This window comes from Sitophilus oryzae, unplaced genomic scaffold, assembly GCF_002938485.1.
Source record: "Sitophilus oryzae breed Bouriz unplaced genomic scaffold, Soryzae_2.0 scaffold_172_pilon_pilon, whole genome shotgun sequence".
Classification (NCBI taxonomy): domain Eukaryota; kingdom Metazoa; phylum Arthropoda; class Insecta; order Coleoptera; family Curculionidae; genus Sitophilus; species Sitophilus oryzae.
The window spans coordinates 4,889,835-4,905,697 of NW_022146424.1; positions in this window are offsets into that span (position 1 = coordinate 4,889,835).

A 15,863-nucleotide genomic window follows, 5' to 3' on the forward strand; every position below is an offset into this window, starting at 1 on the left:
GTCAAAAGTTCAACAGAAACTGTTTTATCATCATTTTTTTGCAGAAAAATTTATGATTAATTTAAAAAAATAAAAATTTCCCAAATTTATTTTATTTCAGTGAAATAGCTATCTACTGTGTTTATTTTTCGTCAATAATGACATGTATTGACTATTTCCATTCTAAATATCTTGAGAACGGTTGTTCGTAGCGATTTTTACAAAAAGATATTTTTTACGTAGAAAGTCACAGAGATGTATATTTTTTAATCGGCAGTTTTATACAGGTATGGACAAAAAGTTATTACGCCTCAAAACAGTTAAAACACATGTAGGTGGCGCCCTCTACTAGTAGGAGTCATATTGTATGTATAATCATATTTATCAACAAATTCAAATTTCTCATATCAAAAAACTTCTAGACATCAATTTTCATCCAAATATTGACGTTACTTTAGAAATTATTTGGAAAAAATCGAAATAAAAATGAAACTTCTACACCCTGTATCTCCGAAACTAAGCATTTTAGAACATACATTTATACGAACTTTTTTACTTACTTTTATCTGCAGAATATGCTGCCGAAGTTTAAGGAATACAGTTCGGACCACCCTGTATATTATAATAATATAAAATGTTTCTTTTTTTTATTAAAATATTAAAACATATTTATTGCGGGGGCAAGGGGCCTAAAAAATTCTTGAACGCAGGCCCGCGGCTTCTTCGTTTCGTCACTGACAATCTTTCCAAGTGGAAACAAACTTCAAGCGGAACTCAATAAACAACGGTGAATGCAGATTCTGTGGGGAAAATGGGGAAATACCATGAACACCTAATAAATGAGAGCACCAAGACAAGAACCATTCGTGCCATAAACTTTGGTACGACTCATCGGAGATGGAGAACTAACCTCTGCAAAACCGTCTCACATACTGGCTTTTGCCAAAGCCCTGAGACTGTGTTATGAGTTATACCTCAAGAAAGGGGGATCTATAAGGTAGCGGAAATTAACTTCACCCCTCCTATGCAATCTACAATATACAACAATAATTTAAAATATATATTTTTTATCATTTAAATCTAAAATATTTCAATTTAACTAAGATTGTCTTAATAGAGAAAATTCCGATAAATCACGATAAAATCTCTCGAACAGGTATGTGTGAGATCTGTTCTTACGCTGTTGGTGAATGGAATGACAGGAATGTGAATAATTCCATAGACCGTTTGAAGGAATTGCTGGTTTCATAATGGAGAATTTTTGCGACATAAAAACCCCATCTAAATTGCAGATGCGCAAGGTGATCCACATCATAAGAATGCTAAATTTTATGGCTTGGTTACAAAAAAAAGTTTTTTTTTAATAATAGATGAATATTATGTAACGAAAGAGCTGTAAATAAAATAATAGAATGTATAAGTAAAAACCACATAGATATAAAATATACTTTGATTTTTAAATTTTTGACTTTGGAGAATATTTAATATTAAGTTTAACTTAAGCTCTGAAATTAACTTTGAAATATTAATTACTGCTTAATATTTTCTTTAAATTAAGAGGTGTTTGAAGAGATTTGTATTTAGACAGTGTCCTGTTAAAAACCCAGTGACAATCCGAAGATTGTTCTTACTTAAATCAAGAAAAATCTTTTATTTTTATCGGTCATAAGTACTGGAGACCGTTGGAGGATTCTCAATTAGGGTTGGCATGATTTAAATCGTGATTTAAATAAAAAAAAATTATTGAAACTTTATAATAAATCAAAAAATTACTGTAAAAGTTATAAAACTGTGTCCTAGAAAACTAGAAAGAAATATTTCTATAACAGATAATAAATCGAAAAATAATTGTAAATGTTATAAAACTATATAAAAATATCTATTCATCAATTTAAATGTTGGACCGATGTTTCAAGTAATTTCGTGTGAATCCATTAGATCGCTAAACGCAGGGACTTATTTTAAAATTTATGTATAAGTGACAAAAAGTCGCTGTTCGAATACATATCATTCGCAAAGTCTTGTGCCAGAACTAGGTTCTTCTGATATAGAGACTATATCTCCATTCGCGGGAATCTATAATCGCTGTCAGAAAATATGTTGTTTTATATTTTTTTGAAACCGTTGTATGTTTCCAAATTCCTACCGACATCCAAATTCCTACCAGCATCTGCAGCAAGTACACACACCGGAAAAATCAAGGGATATCATTTTATTAAAGTTAAAAATAAATGTTTTGAATAAACCAAACCAAACCACATATTTGTAGGCCGATTCTTTCTACTTCGATTCAAATGAAGTAGTCACACTAGTTATTTCTAAATTTGGGATATTTGCAGAAGTGTTTGTGCATTTTTTGTCAAATGTATAAAAAGCACCTAGCATCAATTGTTCGAATTTAACCTGTACTGGCTATGTTTTTATGATAACTGGCCAGAATTCATTCAAATAACTTTGGTTAGTATTAGACGTAGACATCTTAACAGAGACGAAATGCTAAGGGCCACAAATGAAGAATGTGTATGCTCGAAGCTGGAATGCGCCAAATCGACGTAGCTAGAGCATTAAATACAACGCAAAGTGTAATATCGCGATTAAGTGTACGCTACCGTGAAAGTGGTGATGATGCTGAAAAGCACACAGGGCGACATCGCATTACTACCCCTCAGCAAGATTATTTTTTTCAATTAAATGCTCGACGCCGACCGACTCTTACAGCACCAGAGCTTAGTTTAATTCTCCAGGAAACACATAATTATTTAACCGTTAGTCCTGACACTGTTCGCAATAGATTAAGACAGGTCAACTTAAGAAGCAGACGCGCCTGGAGAGCTCAACCCTTAACGAGAGGAAATCGAGAGGTACGATATTTGTGGGCTCAAGATCATGTTCAGTGGTCGAATGAACAATGGGCCAATGTTCTCTTCACGGATGAGTCACGCTTTGGAATTCATCCGGATTCGAGAAGGCTTAGGGTATGAAGAGAACCGGGAAATCTTATTCGGTTGGATCATGTTCAGGAAGTGCACCCTTATCAAGGTGGAACAGTTATGGTCTGGGACTCAATTAAGCCGAAAAAGCGATCTCGTTTTTCTTGAAAGGTTTCTAACAGGAATCACATATCGTGATTTAATTCTTGAGCCTGTCGTGTTACCATATGCCAATGATGTTGGGAGAAACTTCATTCTCATGCATGACAATGCACGGCCTCATACAGCTAGAGTGGTAAGTGAGTTTATCAATGCTCATCAATTAAACATCTTACCCTGGCCGGCACAATCTCCTGACCTCAACCCCATCGAGCACGTATGGGACGTGGTCCAAAGAAGAATTTTGAGAACAGACATGCCTCGTGAAACTCGTAGGGATCTGGTTCAGGCCGTGAATACAGCGTGGCAGGCTGTACCTCAAGAAGAGATTGACAACCTGATCAGGAGCATGGAGAGACGATGTAGGACTGTAATGAACAGTAGAGGAGGTCATACCCTTTATTAAGTAAAAATGGTTTTATCTTTTTTTTTTAATTCACAGTTTAGAATAAAAAAAAAATGTGTGTATTTTTTTGAGTTCAATAAAATTCGAGGTACATTTGAAAAATTCGGTAAATTTCGCATTTTTATTTCCAATACCTACGTCCTGTAAACTATTTGTTTATTTTAATTTTATTATAACAGAAATGCAATAATTACTGACAATGGCTGGATAAAATTGTAATATCCCTAGACTTTTCCGGTGTGTGTACTTTACACTTTGACATTAGATAATACATACTAATTTCATTCTCGACTTAAGTCTATTTCCGAACAATAAATTGTTTTATTAGGAGTAAAAATTATACTTTGTTTGACGATGCTGTACCTTTGAAGGACCATCTTTCCGAAGCTATTCCGACGTTACAGGGAGGCACGAAAAGTACATTTTTACTCGGAATAGAACATACTGTTTTTTTTTTCATAAAACATTACAAATAATTTTTTAATCAATTTCAAACATTGCAAATAATATGAAGAGTAATCAAGCAACAATTTGTACACTCATTGAATTTGACACTTAATATCAGTTTAATAATATATTTTTGTACTTGTGTGCTTAGGCGTAACAGTGCTTTACTTTTATGCCTAGGCGTTAAAATGACAAAAGTTAATATCTTTGAGACGTTTGAAAAAAAATCCTTTTGATCTGAAGCGAGCGAATTTTTTGCGGAATATATTGGTGACCGATGTGAAAAAATGACACGCGCCGTAGAATTGTTAATGTTATCGGTAACAGGCAGAGTTATAAAGATTTAGCCATTTAGGGTCCTAGTCATTTGCAAATCCGATTTAAATGTTTTTTTTGAATTAAAATCAAAAAAATCTGGTTTAAATAAAAAAAAATCTGATTGAAATAAAAAAAATCTGATTTTTTTGATTTTTAAAAAAAATCTTAATTTTTTCCAACCTTGTTCCCAATCCAGGGTACAGATAGAGTCTTCCAGGTTCTTGAATTATGCTTTAAGTTGGTTTCCACTTGGGAAGCAAAACGGTTCTGGTCCAGTTAGTGGAGTGTTCGAGATGAATCTTGTTTGATAATAATTATTATCTTTTAACTATTTTTTCTTATCAATTTATCATCTTGCATTAATAAAGCCAGTAACCAATATTTAAAATTTCAGTTAAATGAATTTTAACTTTAAAAATACCTATAGAAAAAAAAAGATTACAAATCCTTTTTTTATCTAATTTAGAAATCTTTTGAAAGATTTTAAGTCTTTCGTTTTAATGAAGGAATACTCATAAACATACATAAAATAAATATGATTTTTTTTCCTGGCTATTAAAGGAGCCGTCCTTTGCCAAACAGTCCTATTTATAGCCTTCAATCACTGGTCTGGCATATTTGGAAAGTGTACAGAACATAAGTCCTTTAAAGCCTGTAGATTTTTTCGTCCATAATATCTGTAAACTATTTTTTTTTCTTTAGCTGTGTATTTTGTATTTCGCACGTATAAAGTGAATATCACATTAAAAAAAGATTTAATTTAAAATTATTTTTGGTAACAATAAAGTCAATTTGAAATTAAAAGATCGATTTTGAAGTTGTTGTTTGTTATTCTGTTGTTCGTATTATTTTTTTATCTCTCTTTTATATCTCTCAAAACAAGAACGAATTCGTATAAATCATTCAAAATGAACAATTTGCTTCATTTTAAGGAGTTTAAAAAGTTTCAAATAATTTTTTTAGTAACATAAAATGAGCAAAACTTATTCATCATTTTGAAAATTTACCATGGGATTTCCTATATCCATTTAACTTTGTCAATTAACCTGGCGCATCCGCCAATTTTGTAAATAAACAATCCCAATTGTGAATTAATATACTATAACATCCAGTGACTAAAGAATACAAGGACAAATAGCACCCGAGACCAAACTGTGACCATTCTTCCAAACAGTGCCGTGGCACATATTTTTCTTAACATAGCCGCTTTCTTAACAAAGACTATCGAGACATTGATTTTTCTCCGAAGAGTAACCATAACTCCGATTCTGAATCTCTTACTTATAGAAGAGACAAAAATTGAATAATCAATACCAGAAAAGGAAGAGATGTGGTATATGGCAACCATATGTCAATGAATAAATGACAAAAACAAAAATCTCATGAAATGAAAATTAGCATAAACTGTATTTGAAAAAGTTATGTAGATTTAAGGTTTGGAGTTTTGTTGAAAATAATTTATGTTCATTACTTTAGCTTCACATTTCAGTTGTTTGTACTTTTAATAATACGGTAAAACCATAAAATATATATATTTTTAATTTCTATGGGTTTCTTAGCCAAGTTATATTTTTGTTGTCAAAAATTCCTAAAAAATGCGTTTTACTTTATTTCTGTGTCCGTTCTTATTAATTTGTTGAAAATTAATGAAATTGTTTGTTCACAAGTTTGAATATATTGTAAACAGTGTTAAAATAACAAGCTTTTTATAAAATCTCTTCATCATGTACTTTAAACTGAAAAGAAAATTGGGGTCCGTCGGTCCCCACCACGCCATAAGCGTTACAAAAATTCACCACGATTTTTTTTTAACTATAATGCTATCAATGTATTCATGCATGTTGGGCGGAAAAAGAACTCTAGGGTAGGGATCCTTGACAGTTCTGTTTGACGATTCATTCATATGATTCACTTGACACATTTGAATTTGATTTGAAATTTTGTGAATTTGTCAATCTTTCTTCTTCTTCTTCTTATCACGCCCTCTCCTGCCGAAGGTTGGCGATCCAAATGGCAATTGTGGCTCTGGAAACTGCAGCCCGCAAGATTTCCGCAGACGAGCGTTCAAACCATTTCCTCAAATCTTTTAGCCATGAGCTCTGGCGCCTTCCTACTGATCTTTTCCCTTGCACTTTGCCCTCTATTATGAGGCGCAATATTTCGTATCTACCACCTCTCATCACATGACCCAGGTATTGCATTTTTCTTTCCTTGATGGAGTTCAGTATCTCTTTTTGTTTCTGCATGCGCTGGAGTACTTCATTGTTGGTGATCCTTTGTACCCATGAGATTCGCAGCATCCGTCTGTATATATACATTTCGAAGGCTTCTATTCTCTTCTCGGTCTGTGAATCCAGTGTCCAGCCTCATATCCATAGAGTAACACAGAGAAGACGTAGCATCTGGCCATTCGAGTTCTGAGATCCGCACTGAGGTCAATGTAATAAATGTCAGTAAAGATTGACAACTTCCTAATAATATCATGGTCCCATCTCAGGTTCGGTCTTCCTCTAGATCCCTTAATTCCTCGTGGGTAGAATGCTGTAATTTTTGTGGTCCATCTGTCCTTCTGTCTGTTCTTCTTGTCAGGTGTACTGCCCGTTGCCATTTGAGGGATTTGACTTTGTGGATCTGTGGATGACATCTACCTATTACCTGGGTCTTTTATCGTATCCACTCTGTTTTTTTATGGTCTCTCTTGGTTATTCCCAGCATATTATGCCATTGTGCGTTTTGCGACCTGTAGTTTCCTTATGATGTCCGTTTTAAGTGTTCAGGTTTCGCATGCACAGGTCATGACTGGTAGTACACATTGGTCGAATGTTTTTTTTCTTTAGATAGAGTGGCATTCCAGATTTGAATATGATTGAGTTTCTTCTATAATTACCCCATGCTAACTTAATTCTTCTGTTGATTTCTGGTAGTAGAAATTCCGAGCAGAGTATTAGTTGTCCCAAATATATATATTCTTCTACTATTTCTAGTGTTGTTTTATTTATTAAAATGTCTTTCCTTCCCATTAATTTGTTGTAGATTACTTTAGTTTTTGCTAAATTTATTTTGAACCCCACTTTATTGCTGGCTGTATTTAGTACATTAATTTTTGCTTGTAGTTCTTCAGGACTATTGGCTATTAGGACGATGTCATCAGCGAATCTTAGATGGTAAAGATATTCTCCATCTATTTTTAATCCTTTGTTGGTAGAGTCCAGTTGACGGAAGATTTTTTTCTAATGTTGCTGGAAAACAGCTTTGGGGATATCGCGGGTCTCCTTGTGTAACTCCTTTGCCATTTGGGAACAATGGGAACTCTGGTGTTGTTTTATATATCATTACTCCTGCTTTGGGCTTCCATCGTTGACAGATTCCTTTAGATCATATAATAATTCTTTTAGGCCATACTACGGATTTATTATAACCTTAGCTTTAGATTTATTATAACCTCAAAACGTAAAAAGTATACATAAAAATACAGAGATTTGTTTAATGTAATATAATTTTCTGTAATATTCTTATTATGTTTTTGTGCAGTCAATATCTACCAGTACAAAAATTTCTAAAGTTAGTAAAAGATGTCTCTAGTAATATTACAAAACTTAAGCTGTGGCTATGCTGTGACTTAAGTCAAAAATTATTTTATGCAGACTTAAGTCAGATTACAGGTTTCTACTATATTTTAAAGTACCAAGATTTTGATTTACTTCGGCAGATGGCTTCGCCTCACCTCGCCAACCTTGATCTTGAGACTCGAGCTTGAGCTTTTATGTCTCCAGCTGTGGTCTCCAGCGATTGGAGATTGTCCATGATGAATCACGTCGCGCTTTTCTGTTCTGGGGAAGTAGGCCAAGAAGCGTACGAATACGGCCATATACCCATCGCTTTTCTATGGTATTGTCGATTGTCGTGGCTTATTTTTTCTTTAAATTGCATAACGGTATGATTATGGAAAAACAACACATTTGATCAGCAATAAACATATTTTTTTCTTAGATTTGAAGCAAGTTTGTTTATGTATTACTCGTACGTGTTTTATATAGAAATATATTAGGTGGTTTAACATAGAAAACGCAGTGTGATGTTAATAATTATCATGTTCTTGGAACCCAGTAAATTTTACACTTAATAAGATTCTGATTCAGACCAAATTTATCACAAATTTGACACATTTGATAATAGATATATGTATATACAGGGTGGCGCACTTCATTCGCCTCAGTTGATTATACGAAAACGGAAAGATGTACAAACATAATTTTTTATGGGTATATGTAGACAGGCAATATGAATAATTTAACATTATTTTCAAATGTACAGGGCGTGTCAGAACTAAGATCTATACCAAAGTTATATTTTTTCTTATGGAACACCCGGTATTTTATTTCATTTTTGGATCCTTGGGTATAAAATAAGGCATTTCTTGTAAGGGTTTAATATGTTTAAATGCTTTGGTTTTTGAGATATTTAAAGATATTTAAATATGCATGCTATAATAAAAAAGTTTGTAAACACTCTGTACAGGGTGGGTCAAATTCGACGCTTTTAAATGGAAACACCCTTTTCTATAGGAGATAGACAAACACTAATATCGGTGTCTGGAGCCACGGAAATAAACTTTACTAAACAAAATTATTACTTCCTCAAATGTATACAGGGGTATCAAAAAATTGCTGGTCTATTTTAAATGTTTATTTTACATAAAAACTTCGTTATTTCAAATACAACACGCTGTATTTTTTAAAATAAGTCGAAGCAGATTTAGATGCCCTTTCAAACTGTATCAGGGTTTCCTATACCTATGTGGGTCAGATTTTGAATAAAAAGCGAATTTTCAATAAAATTGTAATCAAGATGGCTGGTGTCGCCATGGCAATTTTCTAGTGTCACTTAATGGCTATTTTTAAAATCGACATTAGTTTATGGACTTTATTTAAATTTATAACAGTTTACTTTTATTTAATTTTTCTACAATAGTTTAATAAGGAAGTATTCATTACTTTATCCAGAAAAATAAAGAAGTAGTTCTTTTTGATTTATATTACGATGACTTGTAGAAATATTGGATTTTCTATAAAAGAACCAATTAAGGCAAATTCATTTTCTTCACTTCCAACGACACGTTTCTGCCTAATTATTAGGCAGAATTAGGTTATACGAAAGACCTATTATAGGTCTTTCGTATAACACATTATCAGCTCTGCGAAATAGGAAAAGTTGTTTTTCAAAGGTACGCTTGTCAAGAAAATTCCTATTTGGATATCTTTGAGCATAAACCCTTCAGGCTAACCTCCCCCCTCCCAAACAATTGTCCTCACAAAATAAAATCACTAGTACAAGTACGTCTGTCCGTTCTGTAGCTACGCGGTATCCGTGAGAGGGGACACGATGGGGAAACGATATTCTCTCGATGTTTTTCGTAAAAAATTAGACGACGCGTCCCATCAATAAAAATTCGACAAATTTGCAAGTGGCCAATAAAATGGGTGGGCGGAGCGATTTGCGGTGACGTACTCGTCAAGTCGACGTATAAAATATATTGCTGTTTATTTAAATGTTTTTTGTCCGCATTCCTTTCATAGACACAGATCCAGCAGATGTACTGTAACATATCCATTTCTTCGGCCAGCAGATACTGCTTCATTTTTCTTCATAAAATAATAAATACTTACTTATTAACCTTATTGTAGATAAATTAAATAAAAATAAACTGTTATAAATTTAAATAAAGTCTATAAACTAATGTCGATTTTGAAAATAGCTACTAAGTGTCATTAGAAAATTGCCATAGCGACACCAGCCATATTACAATTTTATTGAAAAATCGTTTTTATTCAAAATCTGAGCCACATAGGTATAGGAAACCCTAATACAGTTTGAAAGGGCATCTAAATCTGCATCGATTTGTTTTAAAAAATACAGGGTGTTGTATTTGAAATAACGAAGTTTTTATGTAAAATAAATATTTAAAATAGACCAGCAATTTTTAATACCCCTGTATACATTTAAGGAAGCAATCAAGTTTTTTAGTAAAGTTTATTTCTCTGGCTTGAAAGTCAGCACAAGAATTAATTCTGAAAAGTAATGTACGAGGTGTTGACAAACTTTTTTATTATAGCATGCATATTTAAATATCTTTAAATATCTCAAAAACCAAAACATTTAAACATATTAAACCCTTATAATAAATGCCTTATTTTATGCCCAAGAATCCAAAAATGAAATAAAATACCGGGTGTTCCATAAGAAAAAACATAACTTTGGTATGGATCTTAGTTCTGACACACCCTGAACATTTCAAAATAATTTTAAATTATGCATATTGCCTTCCCACATGTACCCATAAAATATTTTGTTTCTACATCTTTCCGTTTTCGTATAATCAACCGAGGCGAATGAGGTGCGCCACCCTGTATATATTCTTCTATTTCCAGTGTTTTGTTATTTATTATAATGTCTTTCAACCAGGGTTGGCATGATTTAAATCAAATGATTTTTTTAATTTTAATCATTGATTTAAATAAAAAAATCTACTTTTTAAAACTTTACAATAAATCGAAAAATAAATGTAAAAGTTATAAAAATGTGTCCTAGAAAACTATAAAAAATATTTTTATAACAGATATACCGTATATCTATTTATTAAATAAAATGTTACACTGTCACACGTTTAAATACTTTTAATAAATCGAACAACAATTGTAAATGTTAAAAAACTATATAAAACATGATTTGTATAACACATACCTATACCACACCTATACCTAGTACATATCTATTCATCAACTAAAATGTTGGACCGATTTTAGAAGTAATTTTGTGTGAATCCATTAGACTAAAGGACAGGGATTTGCTTTGAAATTGATGTACTAGTGACAAAAAAACGAATACATTTCATTCGCAACCTCTAGTGCAGAAAAAAGTTCTTTAGATGTCTCTCGATCAAATCGTTGTCAGAAAATATGTTGTTTTATATCTTTTTTGAAACAGCTGTATATTGATGAAGATAACTTCTGCCTTCATCAATTTATCTTCTAGTTCTTTCCAAATTTCTACCAAAATTTTGATCTGCAGTAAGTATATTACACTTTGACAACAGATAATACTAATTTCATTCTCGACTTAAGACTATTTCCGAAGAATAGTGTATTGTGTAAGGAGTAAAAATTATACTTTTTTTGACGAGATTGTACGGTTGACTAGCGTAAACAGGGAGGCACAAAATAATAAATATATATTTGCAAACGAGGATCGATAAAAAAACATGGAGCTCACTAGAATTGCAGAAAACCATTGATAAAACATATGGGTACTAATGAATATTATCCACCAGGCTGTAACGACATAGAAAATAGAAAATTACCAGAAAATATGAAAAACTTGCTATAAACCACCAAGGTTATAAAAAGCGCATTATGGATGTGTGCTGTAAAAATAGCAGAATTTATCCAATGCTCAAAGGGCCATTTGCACTCTCAGTTAATTTGCGCAAACTGAACTGCACCAATAAATCGTAAAGTCAAAAAGTAAACAAAAATCGTTATAGTCCGGTCGAAATATTAAATCCCGCGAGTTTTTTTTGGGGGGGGGGCTTTTTTATTACTGATAAGTATTTATTTTTTCTATCCTCCTCCTTCCTATTACTCTATAAGAGTATTATGATATCGCGTTTATTGTGTCTCTCCATGTTGTTCTTGCGCAGCAGTACTGGCCTCGTGCAAGCTATGACCTATTATCGTCTTCATTTGGTCCACCCAACGATTTGGAGATCTCCCTCTAGGACGTTTTCCATTCACTTTTCTTTCCACAATTAGTTTTTCTAGGCCATTGGTGTTCCTGGATATGTGGTCAAAGTATCTCAAGTATGATTGATTTATTGATATCGGCAGTCTAGATTCGATATTCAGTTGTTCCAGTATTGAAATATTTGTACGGTGAGATGTGTACGGTATTCGCAGCATTCGTCTATAACACCACATTTCAAAAGCATCGATTTTACGTTTCATTTGCCAACTTCGATGTCCAGGTCTCTGAGGCATAAGTGTCAATGGGGAAAATTAGGGATCGAATTTTTGTAGAGTAATGATTAAACTAAGCATGGAACAGGGAAGTCACTTTTGAAATTTTGGCATTTGATTGCCATTTTGTAAGTTAGTAACGACATGTTTGAAAGTTCTAGAATCTCCACAACTGTATATAAATTATTAGTAATTAAAGCGTAAATAGACAGTAAATAAAAATAAAAAAATAAAATATTTTTTTTTTGCTTAAATTTTTAGATCCACTGGATGGTTTTCTTTCTTGTAAATTTAATATTGTTTAATCTACTACCTATGTTGTCATACAATCAAGAAATATTGTTTTTTTAACTAAAAAAAAAATTTCCAAAATTTTTTTCAAAAAATTCATAGGCGTGTTTCTGGGGTCAACCTGTTAAAACACCTGTACTTATTTCTGGTATATCCTGTATAACATTTAAGAAACGTTCTACTATTAAATAAAGAAACGGTAAAAAAGAAACAGCAATTAAAAAACTAATAAAGAAATAACCTAATATTGAAATATCATATAAATTCCAAACAAGGCATAAACACACAAATTATTATTTTCTATTATTTATCTAATTCTTCATCTGAGTTACCGTGTCTTTCATAGCTGAATCATAGACGATCATTTTTTCTACTTTATTTTCTTTGTCCGTTTCCACGTCAGGTATACTTTGGCGTTGAATTAACTTTTGGACTCATATTATATAAGAAAAAGTAAAAAATCTGAAACAGGAAACCTATTTGGAATTTTTTTGGGCTACCCTGTATAATATTTTCAACAGCTATTCTAAACAACTAATTCGTTGTTCAGTTTTTGCTAAATTCATTTTGATTTTATTAGTAATTAAAGCGTTAATAGACAGTAAATAAAAATAAAAAAATAAAATTATTAATTTACTCGTATAGTACAGACCGATTGTAATTATGTAAAAAAAATATTATCTAAAAATCTGTTGTTAAAAAATAACATTTTCAAAATATTTTATTTAAAGCAATAAAATCTACATCTAAATATACAGGGTGTCCCAGAAATATGTACAGATATTTTAAGGGATAGTAGATTTCGGTAAAAGAAACATATTTTCTCTTTACCGTTTTTCAAATAAGTCCAAAATAACCGATTATTATACTTTGAAAATTATTTTTCTTTTAAAAATGTCCAAAAAAAAAATTTTTTTCCTTAAGTTTTGAGAACCGCTGGATCTTTTCTAAGTTTTCTTTCTTGTAAATTTAATATTGTTTAATCTACTACCTATGTTGTTATACTATCAAAAAATAATGTTTTTTAACTCAAAAAAATTCCAAAATTTTTTTCAAAAAATTCATAGGCGTGTTCCTGGGGTCAACCTATTAAAACACCTGTACTTATTTCTGGTATATCCTGTATAACATTTAAGAAACGTTGTACTATTAAATAAAGAAACGGTAAAAAAGAAACAGCAATTAAAAAACTAATAAAGAAATAACCTAATATAGAAATATCATATAAATTCCAAACAAGGCATAAACACACAAATTATTATTTTCTATTATTTATCTAATTCTTCATCTGAGTTACCGTGTCTTTCATAGCTGAATCATAAACGATCATTTTTTCTACTTGATTTTCTTTGTCGGTTTCCACGTCAGGTAGACTTTGGCGTTGAATTAACTCTTGGACTCATATTTTATAAACCTTCATATTTTATAAGGAAAAGTAAAAAATCCAAAAATCCAAACCAAACCTATGAAACCTATTTGGAATTTTTTTGGGCTACCCTGTATAATATTTTCAACAGCTATTCTAAACAAAATATATTTCCAAATAAAACACAATAAGTAAAATAACTAAATAAAGTACAAATCAAACAAACCATTCTATTAATTTACCTAAAGGATATAGGTTACTAACAAACAATGCCCGACAATCATGATATCAACTATTATAGCTTAATTCCATAATCTATCCTTTTTTGGACTTGCTATAATACAATTTCTTTTATTTTTTACAACATTCAGATACAGTACCTGACATTTTTTAGCCATTTCATAAAAGGTACCACCTGCAATAGGCATAACCTGCAGTCATGATCATGAGATCTCGGCCGAGCCAAGAAGAGAACCATTGCCCATCACCCAACTGTAAACTCGGCGTTCCAGTCAGTAAAAATCCGGCTGTAGTACCACGCTGGGTACCGTCGACGGTCGGTTTCTGCTAAGAAGGGGAACCCTGACAGTCTATCAGAGAAAGAACCCGAAGATTTGCGCTTGCAAATGCAACTCTTGTACCGGTAGACCACGCGCTGATAACTCGAGTAGCCGCACCAATTGATAACGCGAGTTATACTTAACCAATCTCCAGTAGTTCTTTAATTTTTAATTTGTTTTGGAGAAATATAGTACTAAAAAAAGAAGTTGTGTATTTTGAACATTTGGTGGTATTTGACAATAACTAAATTATTTCCAAAAATGTGACGGATGTTCTTTGACTCTTCAGTGGTAGAATTTTGGTTTTAGATTGTACCTGGCCGTAGAAAAAAGTAGTGTTATTGGTGAAATTGAGGCAGACTGCCGCATTTTTATTGGAAAGTACGGAGAAATTGCGTATGTGTTCGAGTTAACAATTAGACTTTACGCGTTTTTCTTCTGATAGAAAAAAATAAAAGACTCAATTTGGAAGTGGTGTTTTTTAACTATTTGGATTGGAGATTATGAACCAGTGAGTAGATTTAAAAAAAATTAATTGATATGTGATATAACCCATATATATTATAAAAAAATAATGCGGATACCTAAAATGTTTCATGTGTTGTAAAGTTTAATATATTTGCTCTAGTGAGCCGATTTGATTTTTTAAGTAATGTTTACCTAGATTATATGACTTTTTAACCCTTTTCCTACACTCAGATGCAAAAAAACGCAACGGAGAAAATTTTCGTCAAATTTAAAGTGTTATATTTTTGTTATTTTTAACCCTATTTTCATAAATTTTTTAGCAAACTGTGTATAATTATATCAACTTTAATTCGTAAACTAAGTTTTTTATAAACTTTATTATTTGGCATATTATACAGGGTTAATCGAGGGGTTGTTCTTTACCCTAACTTTAGAACCCTGTGCAATAATTTCGTGTGTAAATTTTCCGAAAATCTAATTTTACTGTCAGAACCATGACTCGTGAGCATTTTGTTTTTTAATACATGTCAATACATCCTTTGATTAATTTTTAAGAGCGAAATGAAATGATACGATCAATTTCCATTTTTTTCAATTATCATTCCTTTTTGATGTAATTTTTTAATATGACGAGATAGTTTTGGTGACAATTGTCGTAATATCATATTACACTGCATTTGGATTCTTTATACTAAATAAAAAAAAACGTTAAAGACCAACGATACAGTCCTGGTTTTAATAAACATTAATAACGATAATAAACATTAACAGAACTGACGATATTAAAGAAAGCATCTGTAAAACTTAAGTATACAAACAGGAAAAAAATATAAAACGTACCCTAATACTTTGCAATGTTTTCCTTGGCTACTATAACTGCCTGTATACGTCCGTTCATACTGTCATTGATGCTGCATATAGGTATCA